The sequence below is a fragment of the Meleagris gallopavo genome, chromosome 2 (assembly GCF_000146605.3).
Source record: "Meleagris gallopavo isolate NT-WF06-2002-E0010 breed Aviagen turkey brand Nicholas breeding stock chromosome 2, Turkey_5.1, whole genome shotgun sequence".
In the NCBI taxonomy this organism is placed as follows: Eukaryota; Metazoa; Chordata; class Aves; order Galliformes; family Phasianidae; genus Meleagris; species Meleagris gallopavo.
This window is the reverse complement of record NC_015012.2, coordinates 33,466,021-33,485,515: the sequence shown is the minus strand read 5'-3', so window position 1 is coordinate 33,485,515 and position 19,495 is coordinate 33,466,021. Positions and strand designations below refer to the sequence as shown.

At 34.7% G+C, this 19,495-nt stretch overlaps 1 protein-coding gene across 1 annotated transcript in view; it reads right to left on the bottom strand.

Moving 5' to 3' along the window:
• BTBD9 (BTB domain containing 9) overlaps positions 1-19,495 on the bottom strand; it is an 86,075-nt gene that overhangs the window by 51,866 nt on the left and 14,714 nt on the right. The gene's annotated exons all lie outside the window — the stretch shown is intronic.

Here is a 19,495-nt window from a genome sequence, read left to right as displayed (position 1 = left end):
TTTTTTCAGAATAGTGTTACAAAACATCACACAGAAATTATTTAATTGAGCATACTGAAGACTGAATACTTGTTTAATCAAGCACATTAGATTGATAAGCATTTTATTTTCCTTACATTCAAATTCTCATAACATGACTATTTGTTAGAATTATATTCACGTAACTCAACTTTTTATTGGTGACATTTTGAATAAACTTGGGAATTTCCATAATCTCAGCTCATCTGCTAGTTTCAAAATAAAATTATTGGAGACAGTCGACCTGATCTAACAACTTTTCTACCAACCAAAAGGTCTCACTCTGTCTGACTTCCACCTCCTTCCTTACGCTACCCCTGGTGCTTATTTCCTAAACCAATTCAATTCATTAGGTAGTAAAAAACTACACTGTTGTGGAGTAGAAACTGTTCATAAAGAGGCCAGAAGTCAGAGCCAGCACAACAGACAGAAGTGACTACATTCTCCAAGAATGGGGGAAAAGATCTCCCGCTCTTTTCAACCTTCCCAACGTTCACCCAAGGGTTTTACTTGCACTTAAAACTAACCTAGCTTATGTACTGTTTCATCTCCTAAATATCTTCAAAGTAGTAGGAAACAAAAAGCTCCTTAAAAATCAGAAGAATTACTGTAAAATGGAGTATTTTAAGAAATTAAATGGGCAAATGCTATTCAGCAATCACCAACTTTGAACACTTGTTCTCACTGCACTGCTCTGAAGCAGGGAATGAGTGGAATTCATATCGTAAATAAGGTGTACTGAGGTACCCAAACAATAAATTACATACTTGAAACTCCCCAGAAAAACTAAAGCAAAATAGAGACTAACAACTCCCATGTTAGTTCTTTAAGCTAAATACCCTGACATCTTTCTAATTAATATGAGGGTAAAGTGTCATCAACAGATGTAACAGATGCAACAACATGACACAGGGGATGTATTACTAAAGCTTGCACTAAATGTGCTGGTTTTGTTACCAGCCAAGCTGCCGTACTTTTAGAAACACCTTCATCGGTCACCAGGTCACACTAAGCTGCAAACAGACCTAGAAGGAAAATTGCATGCAGGTTGCACGCTCCCCAGTAAGAAGGTGTAGGAATAGCTAAAGTTGAGTCCATATAATCCTAACTACTGAAATGTTATAAAATTACTTATGACTCTGTAAAATACAACTAAAAATCAGAATCTGAAAAGCAATGCTTTGACTAGGATACATTTTAAATGTCCCTTTCATTTTCTTTCAAAAGGGAAAAAAGTAGGATTTTCCTTCCAAAATTACTAACATATGAGTGTAAAACAAACTGCAACATAATGTATCCAAAGCAATGAAACACATAAATCTCTTTAGTAAAATAATTTATGTGATATATCACTAAGAAAATTTACTAACAATATTCATTAGTTCTTTCCCCAAGACACTTTTCCTATTCATTCTATGCCATTTCAGGTCTGGTTAAGATATAAAATCTCTTTAGGAAATGTTAAGACAACATTTTACAGCAATTTACAGCTTATCTGTCAAACTGTGATAATGCTGCATTTCTTATCAAACAACCTACATGTCATCTATAACCTTGCATGAAAATTTACCCTACAATAACTTCACAGTTATTTCAGATAATAGCAAAATTAAGAAAGCTTTCAATACATAATCATGATTGGTTGTGCTGAGCTTTATATTGTATACCTATTTATGGGAATACATATGCAGCATTCACTCCCATTTTCATGGCTTGTTCAGTTTCGAGCTTTCTTAAATATAGTTTCTTGATGTGACAGCAAAAAAGAGGCATGATGAAGTGCCCCATGCACCTGGAAAACTGGATCTGGTAGCTGTACCAGCATTGTTGTCCCTTACCTAAGAAAGGAGGTTAGGTAAAGGGAATTTGAAATAATCTTGGTTGCTGCTACTTTGAAGGTAATTAACACTGAAATAATAGACCTTATGCAAAGACTGATACAAAACAATAATAAAGACTAAGGTCAGCCTGCTGATCCAGCTGGAAAAGTTAGAAAAGGATATGCCATAGTTAAACACTTGATCTCTCACAGAAATGTTTAAACTGGGGAAAATAGTGGGAATTTTGGCAGACCTTCTGTAGTTATATATGAAATTTTCATTTCAGTCTACCAGGTAACTAATTTGCATTCTAAGTTGTAGACATCCCTAGTGAGGAATCTTAAAGTTAATCAAGCTGTAGTGATTAAAGAGTTCTTCAGCATACCATGATATTTTTTTTTTCCCTCTCTCAAAAGTAAAGAAATGATCAACCTTTTTTTCTGGCTGTACCATCACTGTCAACAATGAGGTCGGGAAGCATTATTTCAACCTCTATAGCTATGGAATTCTGGTAACAAAATACTGTACCAGTGAGTGCTGACACACTGCAAAATATTGGATTTCAAACAAAAAAAAGCAGCCACTATTTTTACAACATTCTAGCAGCTGTTTAATTTCAGTACATTCTAACTTTCTAAAACTGCACAATAAAGTGCTTTTGTACTCTTTTACTATCTGAATTTATACCAAGGACAAAAAACATTGCTGAAGAGAACTCTAGGCTTGTATACTGAGGTTTTAACTTCAGCAGTGGGAGATAGAAATGCTAGCACTACTACCATCAGCTAAGCCAACATTTTACTCCTTTGTTTGGCAATAACTCTAGATTTGATATTTCAACAAACACAACATTCACTTCTGATCAACGGGTGAATAACAGAGATGAAAAAAAGCTGATACAGTGTCTAAACATTCAAGATTCAGTAGAAATGGCAACTAGATTTAATCAACACATTTTTACTGTTAGCTGTAAGTCAACTTAAACAAAACCACAGAAGGAATTCTAAAAGCATTATAAAACTGAAGACAGAAAATGATTTAGATTAATCGAAGATTTGAGAATTCATTAAAAAAAGAAAATGTTCAAAAATAGGTTTAGCTTCAAAATACCCTTCTGAATAACTTCTCATGAACCTGAATGCACAATGAGAAAGTTTTATTTTAGTGTTTTGGAGTGTTTTTTCATTTTAAGTTTTTATTTTTTTGAGAGATGTAATTAAAAAAAAGCTAAAATAATGTCAGTAGCATCTTACTTTGATCTACTCAAAAAATTATGTACATTTGAGTAAATTATAACATTAAAATTTTAAATAGCTTGCAATGAAACCATTACTGTCATTCAACCACATTTCTACACTTGGAGCCTGTGTGTTAAATACAAACTGATTTGGGATTTGAAGAATTTGAAGAATATCAATTGTTTCTCCATTTAATGTGAAGATGGAAAAATGTAATTTTACTTTTTTTTCTGGAGAGAGAAGATTCTAGTGACTGTGTAGCACTCTCTAGTGGCAAAAGTTACCTTATTCAGCTTCGTATTTGCAATAAGTCTAAAGAATTTATCATTATCAGTTAAGTTATGCAATAATTTTAGATGACTGAAAATATGGTAATTTGAAATAAGGGTAATTTGGAAAAGGATCTATGCTGTGGGTTTTTTTGGTCTTGTTTTTATTTTTCTCACTACTTGTGATCTGTCACACACAACTTTTCTCTGCTGTATATCAGATATTTTTATGAAGGCTACCAATGCTGAAATCTAATCATCTTTAAAACTCTTTAAATAATGTCTTAGCTCCTATCTTTGGGGGATATTTCACAAGCAACAAAACAGACAGCATTTGCATTACCATTTATTTACACCCTTCGCTTGAAATGTGTGGAAATACTTTCTACAGTCTGCATGTATATTTCTTTTTGACATAGATTTCCATGATGCTGACAACACTTCAGCTTATGAATGAAGATTTAGATACCCAACTTTATTCACATATAATCATGTATTTTATATATGAGGGCTGCTCTGAAAGTAATGCCTCCTATTATATTATATTGGTCCACAATGTCAGAGACAGATGTTTGGTGGTACAGCAGTAGAGTTTGAACCATTCCACCAATATTCCATTGCATGTTGTTACTGTGTGACAGATGGCAGCAGAGGGGCAGACTGAAAAAACAGTGTCTGATATGGAAGAGCATATGAAGCAAAGGTGGGTCACTGAACTCCTCTGAGTGAAAAAAATGGCACCCACTGACATTCGCAGATGCTTACTGAATGTTTATGGAGACGAAACAGCAGACATGAGCATGGTGAGATGGTGGTGGTGCATTTCAAAAGTGGTGAAGACAGGTCACCTCTGCTAGTACACATTTTTACAGGTGCAGCATGCAGGCTATTGCTCGTCACCGGTGAAAATGCATAGCTAACGGTGGAGACTACACTGAAAAGTAGTGTTTTGCAGCTGAGAATTTGCTCTATCAAACAGTGTTATAGTGCTCTTATATCTGCTGTAGTTTCCATGGAAATAAATAGAAGACATTACTTTCAGAGTGATCCACATCTAATTATGTATTTTATATGTAATAAACAGACTTAATGCATACAAAGACAATCTCCATAAGCCTGACTGTCACTGACTTACGGTATAAAGTAAAAGATCAACTTGAATTTTTAAAACCAAGTAATTTTTATGATGAATATTAGTTTTGTATATATATATATATACACACACAAACTTTCAACTTTCTTGTCAGTCATCAGGGAACAAAGACATTGTTGGAAGAAAAAATGACAGCAACAGCTGAATAGGCTCTGACCAAAGCAAACACTTAGCAATCCAAAATCAGCCTTGGAAAGCAATCCAAAAACTTCGCATTCAAAGGATCATCTAGTGCTGGAAAAATGTAAAACTCATGGAAACACCTTAGTGGGATTAATTTTTCTTCATGCAATAAATTTACATCTGTAACTTTTGGAGTATTATTGGTTCTGATACCTCTTTCCAGCCAATTTTATTACCTAGCAATTAACTAGAAGACTGCTCTCTCTAAAGAGAAACAAAGTAAACCCTGGAGTTTTTAATAGGTTTCTACTAAGCAGCTAGAATGCCAGAGAACTATCCTGAAACAGCATCAAGACTGCCTTATGAACTGATAGCTCATGACAGCGTTGGACTTCACCGTTTACTGCTTTAATGAGCACTGTACTATAAACTGCAGCATCTTCTGGAAACTTTAATAAGGGTGCAAGATAAAACACACATCACTGTCAACTTGCAAGTTCGAAGTAAGAAGCACTTTCTGTCAAAGAACTTTTCCTCCCATGTAGAAAGCCTCTACTAGAACAGTTTGTACCGTTCAGTTTTCATTTTAAGAAAATAACTGTACAATGGTAGATTCTAGATGAAAAAAAGCAGCGGTTTTAATGCTATAAAATTCATGCTGATCCTTTTCAAAATTTCACTGAAGCTTGCTCTACCAGACCGTAGTACATTTATTCTAAATTAAAAGATTTTCCGGAACATTTTTTGATCTTTAAATTGAATTCAATTCATGGAGTATGTAATGACAAATATGCAGTTGTTTCAAGAAGCAAGGAAAGGAAATCTATGAGTAGTTTAATGAAAAATGTAATAAGAAGTTCAGAATAACCAATAATTAATAGTTCTCAAATATATAGCCTTCTAAATCAAAAGAAAATTTTCATAAGCATTATAAATTAATATTAAAAAAAAAAACTGTGTTATTATCCAGCAAGCTAAATAATCATTCCCAGCTTGACCTTGACTGTGACTTTTCAAATTAAATATTACATTTATGAATAAGCATAGTATTACTTGAGCATACATTGTGAATTTAAAAGAATCACAGATTACATTTTGTAAAGTACCTTTGCTCAATCCTCCTGAGAGTAGCCTTAAAATCCTTAAAATACAGTTGTGTGTTCACACATGGGTATATACACAAATGTGTGTGAGCAGGTGTAGAAAATATTGCTGAAAGGCACAATCATGCCTACAATTGTTACACTTTTTTTAGTTGGAAGATAACGTCAAAGAAAAGAGGAAATCTGCAGCTTATATCATAAGAAAGTAAGTTTTATCGAACTACTTTATTCTACTTCACTCAGAAAGCTTTCAGTTAGAATTTAGCACCTATTTGGGATTAAATACATGATACACGGTTTTGCTTGCTAATGAAAAATGTGACTGTGTATATTTCATGTTAAACATTATTTTACAGCAATTTAATAAGTGATTTCTCTCAAGCATATTGGCTTTTGCTGTGAAAATACACTGTGGCTATATGATAGTTGTAATACACATACCGCTTCAGTGCTATGTAATGAACTACTCTGCAGACTGAAAGACTCAGTCTCTTCCAAAAAATGCTCTAAAAGCATTTTGATTGGAACAAGAATTTGAAAGGAGAGCATGATGGCTTAAACTGTGACAAAACACAGCAGTAATATTTTGCTGGCATCTTTCCTTACTGTCAAATAAATGGATATTCTACATATAAACTGTGAGATTTCCTGCTTACATCTCAAAGTTGACCTGTCTTTGCACTGCAAATTTTAGCATAACACTACGGCCCAAAGAGCAGCAGTTTTTAAATTATTTTTTTATTTTTTTATCCTTTTTAATCTTTTTTTTTTTATTTTTAAATCAACAGGAAAGCAATATCCACACAAGTTTTCATCCTCCAGCCCCTACATTCCTTTCCAAATAAGAATGCAAATGGCTCCAGTTCAACAGAAAACAGAAAGGCATCCAACAGCAGAGACAGAAATTCCTTTCTGGGCCCTTAATGAGGTCTCCAGAGTCCAAGGCAAACTGATAACAAATTGTGCTTTCCACATATCGCGAAGCGGGGGCTGTGAGAGGGGAGAGGAAGAAAACCCTAGAGCTTGTCAACAGAAATTAATTGAACTTAGCCATGCCAAAGAAAATGCCAGTAATAAACTCTCCCCACCTAAATTAAGGCTTTATACCATACAATAAAAAAAATAAAATAAAATTATGGCAGTAATTTTATCTTGGGTTTTTCAAGAGCTTGCTGATTTTCTTGCACTCAATACAAAAATCCCAGAGGAGCAATGCAGGCAGCAATAAGGCAGACTTCTAAAAAAGATACCACTTAATTTCTTACTCTTTCCCTTGCACTATTGCTATTCATCCACTTTTATTTAACTGAATTTTAACTCTATCACTGCAATATGCTGCCATCAGGTTTCTCATTGTACAACGGTAGTAACTCTCATGTCTCACTATTCCCCCAAGAGGGTACTGGATCTCTGCAGGTTCATCAGTCACACTGTTCTCCTAAAAGCAGACAAGAGATTCCAGATAAATTGGAATTAACAAAATGGTTTAAACATCAAAACAGAAAAGATTTTAAAATATCAAATCTCAGTCTGGGTCAGATGATAAACCTTCTACACACAAGTAACTGGCACCGTACTTCTTATTCCCTACAGGCAGCAAAACAAAACAATCCTGAATTTGGCAACTGCTGAACACATATTCTGCTTCACCCGCTTATGCATCTTACATCCTATTAAAAATCCAGCAACTAATACTGGATGCATCTATTTAATATAACATTGGAGCCTTTCATTTCAGCACTAAAAATAAGACTTTCTGGTTTAAGTTTGTTCTGCAAACAAAAGCAAATGAGTGGGTATGCTTTAGCTATATTTTCTTCATCTGCAAAAGGACAATAACTTCAAGTTAGAGGAAATTTTTAAAAATTATATCAAAAAGTATTATCTGTCTACTCTATGAAACCTACAGAAAAGATAAGTGACATCCTTTGCTTCTTCACTCTATCATCAAAACAGAAAATGAATATATCTACACAGCTCACATATTTAACTGCTGTGTAATTGAACAGCTTATACTGAGATGCTTTTGGCATGTCAGAAAAACGACTGCCAAAGTTCTCCAAATCAATCATTTAACAAATTGGGCCTCACTCACAGAACTTTCACACTCTTTAAAACACTGTTCAAGCAAACTATAGCCATGCATTTGATGGAGTTCATAGTATCATCTTAAGTCACTGTCTCAAACTGTTCCCTCACTCTGCACAGTAGTGATTGTGCATGAAAGCATAGGAAAACCTCTCCTCTGTAACACAGTCTTGAGATTATTCTAGCTTCACTACTCATCTTTAAGGTCATCTGAAAATGGAATCTGACATACTGTCTATGCTGCTGAAGCGTTAGAACTATCTAGGCTTAATTTCAGCCTAGACCAAGTGGATCTCCATTCTAAAGCAGTGCTTGAAAGTCTGCATAGCCCAGAAGCTATTCCTTGCCACAGGCAGTGGGAACAGTTAATCCATTCTGGAAGCTGAAAGAGTTTAATTCAACAAAAGTTGCCAGATTGTGACATTTGTGAAACAGCTTATTTCAGGACTAAAGAATGGGCCTTGGGACTATACAGTTCATCAATTTAGATATGGTTGTAGACTACTTGGAAAGGTTTCAAAACCCTATTACAACAATTACTAAAAGCAAACATACTTTCTAGGTAGAACAATACATTGTCAAAGTTTTTCTAACATCCCTAAGCACTGTTAAGCCTTGTCTTGCACCGTTCTTGCACTTGCACACAAATATGTCTATGTTTAACACATAATGTCCCAGATCAGCCTGTCTTCTGTATACAGCTTGCTTCACTCCTTGGCTAATACCCTCAGTTTAAAATACCTTCTTTACTTTGAAAGCTTATCCTCTCCTATTCCCCTCTTCTGTTGAGACATTTTAAACCTCTCCAATCTCTTTTCACAGAAGAGATTGCTACAAAATTCTTCAGATCTTCTTTAATCCCCTTGATCATGCTAACACGATATTTTTGAAAACAGTCTGGAGAAAGCCAGCTGCCTTTATACAGGATGAAATAGCTGCTTTGTTATTTCAAATAAGAACCATATAATTGAGATCAAGAAAGAAAATTGTGTAGTATTCGTTTCCCTTTCAATACAGTAATTACTAGGCTGATTTTCTGATAGGAACTTACAGAATACAACAGTGACACTGTAAGAACTGCAATAGCCTGCATTTGCATTGATCCAATTATATTACGCAGAGATGCTCAAAAATGTGTTATAAATAATCTTGTCTACCTGGCATATACATCTGCCACTTCACTTGCTAGTAGAAGATACATGGAAGCCAGCAAAACATTTGATGACTGCATCCAATTCTACCACTGGACAGGAAGTGGTAGAAAGAGAAAAGTGAACATTAAGCTTGATCCCTGGAGCTCCTGCTCATATTTAACTCAGCAGATACTGTCTGTCTGTCTCCAAAAGGAGGCTGTTAGAATTTCCCTCAAGCTTAGCATGGGAGAACAAACTCTCAGGCCAAGCTTAAGAGGTCAAAAGGAAAGGGAGAACCAGTAGCTCAGCCTCGAAAATCCCTACTCTGAGCAAACTCGAGCAGAGGGCAGCAGATGACCAGAGGGAACCAGATTACATCCAGTAAAGCCTTCTGAAGGAATATGAAGAACCATGTTTCAGTAACTAGAGCAAGAAAACAGCTGTCTTAACATTTATTTTTCTGATCCAGAATGAATCATCTTTAATTCAGCCCTGGCCTGGAACACTCTATATTACTGTTCAATCATTTCTGCTAGTCAGTGTAGCTGAATGAGTCTGAAAACCAGGAGCTGGAAGGAAAAGCAGTAAAGTGTGAGAAGAAGAAAAACAACATTCAGAGAACCCCAGAAACAAAACACAAAACAGTATGAAACCTTTTTCTCCTTAAAAAGAAATCAGCAGAAATAGGAAAGAGACAGCAGAGATAACCAAAAAGTTCAGTCTCATCTATCAGCCTGATATGACAGGCATTCTAAAAAAGCACTCTCCATTGTTTGTGGTTCCTGCACTGACCTCTGTTTTATCTTAAGTGCTGTAAGTACTTCAAGTAATTTCCATTGCAACCCCTTACATGGTTCCTAATTTTAACACCCAAAACAAATTCTCATCTGAATGATTTCAATAATATACATATTCAGATACAATATGAAAATGAATTCTGAAAATGAATTCAAGGCCACCCAAATACCTGAAAAATAAAAGAATGTCGTTTTCCAGTTTTATAGCTGCTTTCAGAATTCTGTCTGAAAGATTACACTCTGCAGCTATTCAGCTGCAAAATATTACTTCTATTCCATAGATTCTGAATGTGAACTATTAAATCTATTAGATCAATAATCATTCCTCCCACATGCACTTTAGAAATTGATGTAACGACCACACAATTTCCATATTGCAACATTTCCTTTTTATGTAACACAGAAGAGAACTAATGCATTTAACTTATCAATTTCATCACAGTAGTTGCATACAATGTAAGATATGAAGCTACATAAAGATGAGATTATGTATTTAACCAAGATGACAATTTTAAACAATATACTGCAGGACTTCAAAATAAAATGAGGTAACAAATGCTTTTCAATGCCTAGATGAATCCTTTGCCCATGCAATTTTTTTTAAATGTAGAAAGCAAATTTGGTGGTTCATTTCTGAACAGCTCAAACACTCATCATCCACAGTACAAAGTGGAAAAAAAATGTAAGTTTAACTGAAATAAATATTCAGAGAAGAGATACCTTCGAGTCAGATGGCTAATTTTAAAGTACTTAAAAACAATACACCTGTGAATTCCTCAAAAAAGCTCAAGAGGCTGGTCAAAAACTGCACTGCCTCTCAGTTCTCCTATCTCCCTTCAGAAAAAAACAAACACCAACACCCACCAAACACCACATTTTAATACAATCATCCTGAAATATGCAAAACAATGCATTATTCAGTAACATTTTAAACTGAGTTGCCTCACAGTAGAACCACTAGTTCCAAAGCTAATCGAGGATACAGGTAAATACAGGATAGGCAGACACAGTCTCCATTCTGTGCATTACTTGAAGCAATATTTCTTATCAGATGATTTGGAAGATTCTTTAACAAAATTTTTTTTTGAAGAAACACACGCTACACAAATCTGTAATACAGAATAAAACATTCAGTCAAATCTTCGTTTGCTGAATGCCTTTTTGCATTATTTTAGACACAAACTAATATTGTTAAAACGAAAAAAATACAGATAAAATTGTATACATTCAAATAATTCATTAAAAACTATATCACAATACAGAAACAAACACCAGTGAAATAAGGGGGCAACTATCTGTTGCCCCTTGAATCATAAAATTGCTCAGGTTGGAAAAGACCTTTAAGCTCATCAAGTCAACCACAACCTAGCCATACTACCCTAACTCCAACAGCTCTCTGCTAAATCATGTCCCTGAGCAGTTCCTTACTTCAGACCAGCAAAATAACTTGTTCTGAAGATATCCTCCAAAATTATTTTTTCTTTCAATATCAATTAATATATCAATAGCAATAGTCATTTCCTAAGCATAGGCCTTACCTGCACCCTGTCTTTTTACTAACATTTCTCTAAAGAAGCAGTATTACTCTCTTCTATCACATATCTCTACTTCATAACATGAAACTTATAACAGAAAACACTTCCCAAATGAAAGAGTAATTATTCACATCATTTAGCCACAACTGGGAAAGCTACTCTGTAGAAAGGAATCATCTGAGGTTCCCCAACACTGCCAATAGAAAAAGGATCCTCTAAAAGGCCATCAAAATACTATTTAGACTCTAGTTCTCTATCAGGTCTCAGGGGTGTTCCTCTGCTCTTTGTTAAATAAAATGTAATGTACAAAAATAGTTTCCTGCAACAATGTTTTACTGTAAGTTAGTATCCAGAATTATGTTGCTATGAAGTCACCCAACCTTTATTCTTGTCACGCTGTATCTGTGAAAAATTATATGAATCTGTGCTTGGATATATGAGAGTAATAACCTCCAAACAATTCTTATGTACCAGAAAAGTATGTATCTAGCTACATATCTTTCAGCAGAGCATCTCATCACGTGAAAACTAAAGCTAGCAACCTCAATCTCTAGCATTTGTACTGCTGAGAAAATAACAACCCAATACACACAGAGAGTTGGCTTAAAAACACTCTCCTGAATTTTTATTGAAATTTTAGCAACGTAAGAATTCCTAATAACAAATCAGTTATGAATAACATAAGGGAATCAGTTTTTGGCAAAGAAGAATAAATTATTAGCAAGTATTTTGGCATACTATTAATCTGTAAACCAATCCATGAAAGTTTGGATCGAAAAATACTTATGAGTACAGTGTCTACAAGACAGTCATTTTCTAGCTATTCTGCCATGACCATCATCAAATCAGAAAGATGTTGTTTTTTGCGTGACTATGACAGTTTGCTTTGGTTACCTCTGTCATCACAAAGATGATAGGAAATCAACATTTCTGGTGGCTGTAAATACTTTTCCTTATACTTTGCTTGTACATCATTACTACAACTCCACAAACTCAACTTGCACACGTGTACCGTTAAGGTGGTCTCATTCTCTGCAGAATTCTAAGAAACTGCATATTATGTGTGGAAATGAAGTATTCTAGATGTGCTGACTCCAAATTTGATTAAATTCCAGACATGCGTGGCAAAGACCAGTTAGGAGGTAGATGTGAAACTGCCAATGCATGTCTAAGAGGACTACTAATTGGAAGTCTATAGAGTCTACAGTATCTTCCCACAAATCAGATGACACTTAGGAACTCAGAGGTAACTACAAACTTTCCATAGTGCAAAGAATAAAAAGGGTTGATGTCTGAAAATAAGGTTTTCTAACAATCACAGAACCATAGAATGGCCTGGGTTGAAAAGGACCACAATGATCACCTAGTTTCAATGCCCCTGCCATGGGCAGAGTCACCAACCGCCAGACCAGAGCCACATCCAGCCTGGCCTTGAAATTAATACCAGCTTCTATTAAAATGATGAATTATATGCTCTTCTATGTAAATCACATGAAATTACGGTGAACCTCTCCTTCTCAACCATAATTCAGTACACATGAATGTATTTGACTACCATTGTTACGAGGAACGTTGTCTTGTTACTAATGTGCAGAATGTCAATTTGCTGGAAGAGGATAAAATACATTTATAGTTTCTAGTTTCACACAAGAATGAATTATTTCAATTTCATTCACTTTCACTCAGAAGAAATAATATCGATTTCCTATATCGAAACAATTTGTTTCCCTTTCATTTACACACTTATCTACTACGTCAAGATAAAATATGACCTAGGAAGCAATCTCTCTTTACAGCTGTTATATATGCTTTATAATTTAGTAAAAGCTGGAATAATCAGTGATAATGTCTTCTAGCCCTTCATTCTGTTTCGATCTACTGAAGTTTTAAAATCATCTAAATATACAATAAATCCTTCAATGAAAAAAAGAAAAAAAAAAAGGAAAGCAAGGGATGAAATACAGCCCAAATGGGAAGGATGTCTATGCATGCACATATGCAGTGTTCCACCTATCTTTAGTTTTCCTACATATTAAATCAGAATTAAGAATACTCTGGTGCCTTTCTTAAAGAACAACAAACCGTAAGTAAATCATTATTACTAGCAAAACAAAAGAAAACAAACAAAAAAATGTGGATTTACATTAAATATAAGGAACAAATTCTTCAGTATGACAGTGGACAGTGGTGACGCAGTGCAGGAGGTTGTCCAGAGAACCTATGAATGCCCCACAGCTGGAGGCAATCAAGGCCACGTTCGATGGGACTGTGGGCAGCTCGATCTATTGAAAGGTATTTCTGCCCATGGCAGGGGTGCTGGACATGAGCTTTCCAATCTAAACCATTCTATGATTCTGTGATAATCATTTTACATAGTATATTGCCCTCCTACTTATTCTTTCATTAAAGTAATAACTACAAAATAATAAAAAAAGCAAGTATATTTTTAATTCTTTAGTTTATAGTTCTTAAAAAGTGTATTTTATACATAGCAAGTTTATTAATATGCACTAAATAATATGACTGCTGGACACATACTGTAAGGCACAGTTAAGGTAAACTACATTCTTTAATATTAGGTGCTCAAGATTTACTCCTTTTTTTTTCTTTAAATGTCCAAGCAACTGACATTTCAACTCCTTAATTTCCAGACTCTAAAAAGCTTGTTACAGAAACAGCATTATATTACTGTCTCTTGAATATTTTTTTAAAATAATTATTTTGATCTCTTCCCATTATCCAAATTTTGGCACCATAAAAAAAAGGGTGTCTGAAAAGCCAATGCAAAAATAAACTTATAAGTTTGTGTGATTTGACATCACATACTACCTTCCACAAGTCCTGCACATTTGAAGAATCAGCTCTCTCGAAGTTGAAGAAGTCTCAAGCTATTTATTCATAAGAGCTTTTCAAGATTTTTCCAATTCTTAGCCACTTCAGAACAAACCAGCAAAACAATCAAATTTCCCCCTCAACACTATAGAACCTGAAAGAAAATACTGATTTTAACCCCAGAATGTATCATTTATTTTAGAAGATTGCAATTGCACTCATTAACTAAGGAAAATGCCCCATATCCCTCTCCCCAAAGAGAAGGTGTTATGTAACTAGATTATACCCCCTCATTAGTTAATGAATTCTGAAAGTGAAATAAGTTTTATTTTTTTTAATTTGCAGAATACTGTCAATATGAGGTAAAGACAACCCATGAAAGCTATTATCTTGCTGCGAAGCAGCCTAGGAATATTCTCATCAGTGCGGCTGCAAGTTTTTTCTTTCTTTTTTGGAGCAGTCAAATGCTGCACTGATGGCAAGTAACTCCAAAGCGAGTGGTCAAAAAGGCATGGAATCACAGAATCATAGGATTAGCCCAAAAATGATAAATCACGCATGTTTTTTCCTATTATCACCACAGTAGAAAACAGTTTATTTTAAAATACTCTTCACCTCACTTCGAGATTTTCTTTTTAAAACATGCTGTGTATTTTGTGGCCCCTCTTTCTCTGCTCTTGCTTTCTTTCCTTTACTCATTTCTGTCCACTGCAGATGCTTATGCAACTTTATACAAATAGTCTATTAATTTAAATTTGTTCAGTTTTGCTTTTAGGTCTTCCCAGCTTGACTTTTTAATTTTCAACTGTTGGTGTCCTATCTTCTCAGCCTGCTCTTCCTAGATGAAACTGGGATGAGAAAGACAGTCCAAACTCAACAAGCTCCAGTGTATCACAAGTTCTACAAGCACTTTTTCAAAGAGCAAAGCGACACTGAATGAAGCAGTGTACTTCAGAGCTTTATCATTCATACACTGGTTTATACGTTGAAAAAGAGCTACGTAGAAGATAATTAGCAGTTTCTGAATGGAGAAGCGAGTTAAACGACAGACATGTTTGCTTTACTACAACATTCTTAATGCCATCCAAATTATTCCACAGCTGTGCTTGGCCCAGCACTGTTCGACAGATCACTTTACAAACTTAGAAATTGAGAAGACAGTATACACAAACACATTATTAGGTTTCTCATACACAACTTGAATATTAATAATGTGTGATTTTAAGCGTACAATGTTTTAGGCATGTCAACAAACCATGCCCGTTATGTGCTTAGAAAAGGGAAGAAAGATAAATGCTTCATACAATGACATCAAACAAATTCCACAGATGGCCATGATTGATAAACAAACTAAAATAAATGAGAATTCTTACAAACTTGGCAAAAGAAAATCTCCTTGTGTAAAGTCTGTCTTTGTAAGCACATACGCTTTCACAGTTAATTCTAGCCTTTGGAAAGCAATAAAGGGTTGAAGATATTTTCTAAATACAGATTTGTCTTATGCAGCAATAACTTTAAAACCGATCTTGCTGTAAAATTATTATGTAGAATTTTATAATTCAGTGTTTAGGTGTATCTTTATATAAAGCTGAATAGCTACTAATAATTTTCAATTATATTGGATTTCTCATGAGATGTAACCACTTAAAAATAGACCTAAAAACAATTTGCTGTTTCTAAATTCATAATGAACACATAGAAGTTCTGAATACATACCTGTTTTAAACAAATTACAAAAGTACATGTCAATCAACAAGAATGTGTAATCTAGATCACCTGAAGTTGACTGTTTCTTCTAAACTATAAACCAAAGAACAAGTCATATATTTGCAGGATATAGAAATACATTTGCAATTTGCAGCCAACAAACTGGATGGGCAGGCTTTTTTTTCCACATAGTTCCATACAAGCTATATTAACTCCTTTACACGCACTTGTTCACAAACACGTTTTTCAGAAGATGAGCTGTCTGGCAGGTTGCCATCAACAGCTTAAATTCACACTACATTTTCTGCTTTTTCATCAAAGATGAGTTGGGTTCTTTAAGTTAGGAAAGTGAAATTATTATGGCAGAGACAAAGGAAAGAATTAAGAAAAAAGCTGTCTTGATAAAGTTCTTGATGAAAAATATTATTGATTCAGCCTGCAGAGAAATCAGCTTCGATATGGCTACAAAAAGAACACATTTACAGCCAGTCTCAGAAGTGCACAGTTAGGATCAAAAGTACACATGAACTAAGATGAAAGGAGGATCTTTTAAATCAATAAACATTCTGCCACAGGCAGGCAATAGACTTCTTGATCTTCCACAGAAGATTTACACCATTTTAAAAATCTGAGACTACCTCCTTATCTAGAAAAAAAAAAAAGGTCAAACTGAATACATACTGAAAAGAAAAATGCTGAAAAAAACATAAAAAAGACACAGAGAGAGAGGAAGATAAGCAAGCAGCACCTAATTACTAAAACATATACTTCAGAAAATCATTTCCATGCATTTCAGAAGTTTAAAAGGCAAGGGTCAAGAAATATGCCAAGAAAAAATCCTTGATGCAAGCACTTGTTCTAGAAAGAATGAGTAGCTCTTCTCCCCATCCTCAAAACATAACTAAATAAATAAACAAACCAACAAAACCACACACACACAAACACTCAAAAACCCAACCACACCAGAACTGTGTGCCTGAAGTGAAAACCAGTTTGTCAAAATAACATCAGTGAAGACTTTAAAGGTTTGGAATAACATTTCAAAATTGTTTTCATTTAATAGCATGTTACTATAAAAACAAGCCATGATATTTTTAAAATTATCTCTGACGTTACATTATCACTGTATTGTATACGGTATTTAATTAGCTAAAGGTTTTAAGCTTTTAGTTATCCAGAGATAAAAGAGTTGTCTTATCCAGAAAGATATTTTTTTCTAAACTCTGAAACGTCAGCATAGCTGCACAGTTAGGAATAAAATATTTTCACAGCAGTAAATGCCTCCCAAAGCATGCTACACAAGCTACTCAAATTAACATGTTGCCTTTGTAAGCATTCTTATTCCCCGTGTACAGTAAGTAAAGGAAGGATGTCTCAGTTGCACAATGTTAATCAATACATTCATAAGAAGTTATTTTTATAAGGCTATTAATGACAGTCTTCCCCCCTCTCCGATGCTTTCTGGATCTTCTGAAGGCCTTACCAGTGCTCATGCCAACAATTCTCTGTCTGTGTTCTCCAGTTACATCAGTGATGGATTTTAAGTGAAAACAAAATTCAAAATCCCCTTTTTGATGTCTATGTGCTTTCACTAAACACCACTCTGCAGGGGCACGAGGGTTGGAAATAGAATTGCTTGTTTCAAAAAACACAAGTGCTGAATTAGAGTTGCAGACACTGTTTTCTATTTTAAGTACCAGGTAAAGTGTTTCAATTGCTTTTTCCTCAAGAGTTAACTCCTCTCTTGTTTCAACATGTCCTCAGATTGAACCGTATTCCAAATGCCATTTGGCAAGTTATTGCATTTCTACTAAGCACAGGAACACTGGGTACCTACTACAGATAAGGTTTTCAGAGATCTACTGGTAAGGCTGAAAGTGAAAGACTTCTGCTTAATCAGTTACTAACTTCAATGCTTCATACAAGAGGAAAGAAAAATAAAGCAACTGTGCCACCACTATTAGTAAGCACACGTCTGAAGCCGTCTGACTGAGGTGAATTAAGGAAAAAAGAACTTGTCTAACCTATATTTTAAAACAACATCTCTTTGTCTGTCATGACCTGGTTGCCTAATGTTGGCAATTACCAACATTATAAACTAAGGAATGTTTAGAACTGTGTTCCTATTGAATCTTTTTTACATTTTGTCTTTTTTTTTGCCCTCCAAAAGCTCAGGAGAAGCAGGGTCTAGAATTTAATTTGTCTGCACTCAGGTAGAAGATTATAAATGGTGTAATCACTAGTATCAAAAACTCCTGAGGCACAGAACAAAAAAACCACCTGCTATCATTGCTGCTTAATAAAAGCACATTAAGTCTGTCTCAGACTTTTGTTACAGTGACACCTTGTGGTTACATTTGATTTGAGACCTCTCAAAATTTTCAATTTTTTCTAACAGCTTTAAATAGGTTTGCAAGACTTGTGAACTAGGATAAAGCACGAAGATGAAACTGCAAAACAAAAACAAAAGCACAAAAAAGTGAAAAGGATAAAAATACAAAAGAGCACTGCCTGTTTGAAGACTTTTGGAATTTTTAACATTCATTTGCTGAGGTCCCAGTGTCCCACAAGTTCTTCCCATGAGGGATGCACAGTAATGTCCTTAATTCTATATCTGTTGTGAATAATTCACAATGCTCCATACATTAAAAAAATCAAAATCACAGTAAAGGTTATAATAGACATGATGCAATAAGTGACTAAGCAAGAGCACTGTGCTGGTCTTAATTCACTGTATATAAGTTACATGCATTTTACTCAACAACTGTCAGAACGTTGCATTCTTTTCATTCAGCTAGTGTGAAAGAGACACTGAATTTGGTTTTTAAAATGGGTAGTGACTCAAAGAGTTAAATCAAGAGAAAACTGAAAAGATTTAAAGAATGTAAAAGATAACTCAAGAAGGCAACTATGCTTGCCTAATGTTTCAGGTCTGATTATCTCTTTATAATCTACATTTCAACAATTGCTCTAGTATATTAGACAACCAGGCTGACCTTCAATCTGGCATGTTCTACTCTCTTGTTTTGAAAATGGTGTGTAAAATAAAATCACAGTCAATAATCTCTCCAATTCTCCATTACTCCTCAGTCACCCAATACAATGTTACCACAAAGCACTTTGCTTTGTGACAAGCAGACAAATTGAGGTTGAAATAGAAAATCAATTTGGGACAAGTCTTTGGATAAGGCCATAGAATTGCTGTCTTTTTGAAGGAAGATTAAAAGAATTCGCACTCTAACGTCCTAGATCTCTTCAAATCTTCTTGCTTACAGGAGGGAATAAAAAATAAAAAATAAAAAAATAAAATAAAAAAAGGACCTAGTAACAACCTGTCCATTTTCTACCAAGTAGGGGAAAAAACAACAACAAAAAAAACCTTAACAAAAAAAGACAACTACAACAAAACCAGAAACAAAATCAATTAAAAAAAAAAAAACAAACCAAAGAAAAAACCAAGTACCTATAAACTCTATGAGGCGTTTCATAATTGCTAGATGATTTAACAGAGATACCTTTAAGCAGAGACTTTATCAGACATGCAGACAGCTGCGACCATTTCAGAAAGAAAATACAGTAACATCAGAATCACAGAACTTACAGGGAAAAGGTGAAAATGCATTTGTCTGCATCACGAAAAATAAATTGCAAGCCAATTACACTCAGAATGGATGACAAA